General features: G+C 31.1%; 2 pseudogenes; one reads left to right on the plus strand and one right to left on the minus strand.

Moving 5' to 3' along the window:
• Window positions 1-2,636, minus strand: part of LOC105621706 — a 31,060-nt pseudogene extending 28,424 nt beyond the window's left edge.
• A 755-nt stretch (window positions 2,637-3,391) lies between these two features.
• Window positions 3,392-3,832, plus strand: LOC105621707 (annotated as a pseudogene).
• Window positions 3,833-5,297: the final 1,465 nt, after the last annotated feature.

The following is a 5,297-nucleotide window of genomic DNA, read 5'->3' on the forward strand; positions in this document are numbered from 1 at the left end:
AATTAAAGTTTGTTTAACTACTCAATTATTTAGTAAATCTTTGATTCATACCTTGAAGTTTGTAAAGAACGTACGTCTTCCACATATATATATATATATGTATATATATACTGCCACTTTGTTGTGGTTTGATCCATCGATAATGATTTTGAGATCCTCAAACAGATTACGAACAAGTTTTATCATGACATGGATCAGGAAAAATAAATATTTTGCCATTTGTAACTAGATGAGAAAATCAGGTCTGTAAAGAACTTGGCGTTAAATTACATTAGTTTGTACATTATATTGTAGTTGTTTTACTGTAAACAAATTAGTAGTAAATTATTAAAGATTAATCCAACAATTCTTACACCAGTATCATGTTGTAAGGAAATACATTGCTTAATCAGACTGCATTTTAGAATCATTATTCCATTAATAAAGAAATAACCTACAAGTATCATGCAGCATTCATATATACAAATAGAAAAACCAAGGCATTTTTAGGCTTTGTTAGTATTATCATTTTCAATATCATTTCTAAAATCAACGTAGCCAAAATATTTATTTCCATCAAATTCAACATGTTTGTCTAATTGACATTTCGTTAAAAATGAAGATTCCAATTAGTGGATAATCTATTTGCTTTTATTCGTTCAGAAATATTTTTCAATGCTTCTTCTATAAAACCAGGATTTGCATTAACCGATTTGTACCATTTCATTAGAGATTTTGGATGTGGAAGACATAAATTGAAATTACGTACGTCATACGCTTTAGGTGAGTAATAATGTTAAAGCAAATTTTCGAAGCTCAGAGGAATATTGTTTAGAAAGATATTTTTTTTTTTTCATTTGTTTTGTTATTATTTTTTGCTATGAAACGCTTCAACAAGTCTACATTACACTTACCAATTGATTCTAATATTTCTGTATGTTCATCTGCTATTAAATTTTTCTGCTTGAGTTCTTTAAATATCGTATTAAAGTGTGTAATTCGTTTTTCTTGACATTTGTTTCTTTGCTTTAGTGTTCGCACCAATCATTTATAATATGCTTTTTTATTACATATTATTTTGCGCAAAAATATTTTTCTAAATGTAATCCATGTATCCTGTTGCTTTTTAGTACAAACATAAATGGAACAATGTTTTCTTCTTTTTAGAATTACATTATCATCTTCACTATTACCTCTTTTTTTGCGACGTGTAAGCGTTTGTATTTGTAAGCGTTTGTGTTAGTCCGACTTCAACTATTAATTGTACATAAAATTTAAAATTTTATTTATTACCATACAAGATATTAAAGTATTCTATCAAATTTTTTCACATTTTTATAAATATCAAGAGTAAAATTTATTATTTTATAAACAATCACAAAATATTATAACATAACACAGGCATATCTTCATTGTATTTATATATTTATATGTGAATATAACTGAAATATTTACTAATAATTCGTCGCTCAAAATAGATTTTGAAATTTTCACAGACGTATCATTTGATTTTGAAATGTCTATTGATATTTCATCTATAGTTTTATTAATTTCTATAACTTCATTATTCTCTTATAAAGTATTTGTCTGTGAATATAATATTCATTACCATGTTAATGCAAGAGTCCATTTGACTACACTGCAGTTGATTACCAGCCACTCACAACATTTAAACGATGGAAAGCCCCTATAGGCAACGGTCTATGAGTGATAATCAATTATAACGTGGTAAAACAGGATGCTCAAAAAAAATACTCACAGTCAAATCATTGTATTACTAATTACATTGTACTACTAATTCCATAATTGAATTTATAACTAATATAATTGTATCACCTTCTGAGATATTTAGCTATAAATATAAAATTGATTTTAATGTATTTATTCATACAACTTATCATAAATGCTGTATCTAAAATCTAATATTTTTCATATTAATATTACTTATCAAGTAGATAGATAGATACAATAATAACATATTTTTAAACAGAATAATAAAGTATTTTTTAAACAGAACATTGATATATTGCATATATCAATGCATAAATAAGACTAATATATTATATAAGATTCTTCTATAGAAAAATCTGTTAATTAGAATATCATTAGAAACCAGAATATCATTAATATTTAGGTTAATTAAAATCTAAGACTCCAAATAATGAAATTATTTTTACAATCGGAATGACGTTTCCTTTTAATCTTGTTTGCAACAGGGAGCTACGATCAAAACAACTTTTTAAAAGATGCAATGAACGTAAATGTGGAGATTTGGGTAATGATTCTATATGAAGACCCATAGTTCTAACCATTAGTTTTTTGTTTTGGAAATCTAATAATGAAATAAAATTGATTTATTATATAAATTTTATTATAATATAAATTTCAGTAGTAAACAATAGCATACATTAAAAAAAATGTCATGGCATGTAAATATATAGAATAAAATTATGTAACATATATGTGTGGAATTATTACTATATTATATTTGAAACAAAAAAATGTATTCAAACAGTAAAACTTTTATATTGGATCTTTATTTATTCAAAATAAAACATTTTATTGTATTGGTTATATAGTATTTACCGATGAATTTTGACATTTTGTTCATTGATTTGCTCCTCAGTTTTTCTATAGCTTTTATTACTACATTCGATTGCAAAGTGGCATTTTTGTTATTTTCCTTTAGTAAAATATAAAAATTTTGTTGTGAACAATAATCAAATAATTATCACTGCGATATTTTTCTTTACTTTCTCTGGATTTATAATTTACAAAGGCAGATCACTATAAAGTATTTAAACATCTAATGCTAAGTCCTATTGGATCCAATCTTTGAAATTATCAAAAATACAAGAAAAATACAAAATAACCTATAACATAACATAAAGTTAAACTAAAATTAAAACATAAAATGTTTTTAAGATATCTTTTAAATGCAATAAAATATTGCAGCAACGTTACAATCTTTTGCTTTAAAATTATTAAATGTTTTTTATTTTAAATGTTTTTTGCTTACTGGGAAGGCACAAAAAATCTACGACATTCAATGATACTCTATAATTTATATGTCATTAGGGTTCCACCACGGTCATGACACACAGTTACTTTATTATTTTAACGCTAGAAAGCAGTATCAGTGTCGCTAGATAATATGGCCCCTCCTCTCCTAAAACCTTCACCCCCCCGCGCCTAAAGTCACCGTCCAGAATATACCGTCGTATATTCATACGACCATGACGTGTCGCAGCGATTTTCCGAACGTTCGGCGAGTACTGTGATTGAAAACCGATGTCTTGTCTCTTAGCCGACATTTTCGAAAATTTCCGTGAAAGTTTTGTCGCGAGTTACGGCTTCGATCCTGCGCATTATTATATCTTGCCAGGTTTCATGTGGGACACCATGCTGAAACATGCATACGCGCACAAGATTTGAGTTGTTCACTGACATTGATATAATTATGTTTATCGAGCGCGGTATACGAGGCGGCCTCAGTCAATGTTCAGGCAGATACGTACATGCTAATAACAGGTACATGCGTTCGTTCGATCCGTCGGAACTGTTGTACCTTATGTACTACGACGTGAAAAATTTATGTGGATGGGCGATGTGTCCATCATTATCATACGAATTTCGATGGGTCAAAGACGCTGCGAATTTGGATGCGAGCGCGATCGCTCTGGATTCACACATCGGTTATTCTTGAAGTTGATCTCGAGTATCTGCAACATCTATACGACCAACATACTAACCTGAATCTTTCTGCCCAACGCGCGATAAGCCGCTCGGTAAATATGAAGATAAACTTCTAATGACGCTGTATGATAAACAACGTTATCACCCACAATCGTAGCCTGCAGCAATGTATTCGTCATGGCGAAACCATAGAGATTGCATGAATTGTAGCATCCAATGCATCTTCGCGTAAGACAAAGATCGGGTGCTACAATTCGCACAATCTCCATACTTTGCTTCGCGGCTTCGCGAGTACATACAATACAAATTTTAGAACTCACGCAGAAAATGATTCCGAAAAAAATTTGTATAAATTAATGCTTAATGCGGACTCATAAAGAGAATGTGCGCAACATGTAAAATTATTAATAAAATGGGACGGATGGTACGGCGCGGAGGTAATGATCACAAAATCGAATTTTCACAGCCGTTTTTGCCGAAAAGTTGATCACCATCTAACTACGCAAACTTGAGGTGAATTCAACAAGCTAATTTACGTGCGTATGTGTATACTCGACATATCGAAAGCTCAAATTTCACCACGAGTATATGTTACCACTGTTTCACGACAAATGTAAAATTATATACATCGACAGGCAATCTTATATAGTATACCACGTCGAATGCGAGGACGTTACGAGACGATGAAATGCGATATCGATAGATTCGAAACAACGATTATTCGACAATGCGTACGGTATGCTTGTGAATAAAAAATCCGGTTTGATAAAGGACGGGAACAACGGTATGAAAACGAGTTCGTTAGATTCAGAGCGAAGATGTACGCAGTGAAAATGGATGGCAAGAAGGACACCAAAAAAGTGAAAGGCGTAAAGAGTAACGTTGTAGCACGAACGATAACGTTTAATGATTACACGCGGTGTTTGAACGAAGAGATCAAAATAACTCGTCATTAATCGTGTATACGATCTAAATTACACGAGGTATATACGATATCGAAAATCAATTTGTATTCATTCGACAAACGATACGTCGTACCAAACACGACAAAGACGTTACCATGGGGACATTAGTAATATATGTTTTATATGTTGCTATTATTAATATTATTGTAATTTACACTTTGTGTATGTTTTTTACATTTTTATATTTTCATACAGTGTATATGTGTTACTATTATTATGCTTTATGTAGGTGTACAACTTTGCTTCCGCCGTTTTCCTATAGATGGCTTTAGCGATAAGTGATGCTCGAAATAAATAGATCATAGACGTCATACAATAAACTTGGGCATCTGTCAACATAACCCCATAGAAACATTAGTCGATTTGTGTCTGCATCATAAAGTTATTCTCGATTGAAAATGTCAATTTATGAGCCAAATTCTCGTCATTTGCGGGAGGTTTTAATTTTTTGCTTCAATATGAAGAAATCTGCGGCTCATCGAATGCTCTCAAATACTTATGGTGAGGCCGCTATTAGTAGAAAGAACGTGTCGTGAGTGGTTTCAACGCTTCAAGAACGGTGATTTTGACGTCCAAGGTCATGCTCTGTATTTGGTGGGACCAGCTCGGCGTAGTGTATTATGAACTGTTAAAACCGACTGAAACAATCACAGGCAA

Source organism: Atta cephalotes (assembly GCF_000143395.1).
Source record: "Atta cephalotes unplaced genomic scaffold scaffold00036, whole genome shotgun sequence".
In the NCBI taxonomy this organism is placed as follows: Eukaryota; Metazoa; Arthropoda; class Insecta; order Hymenoptera; family Formicidae; genus Atta; species Atta cephalotes.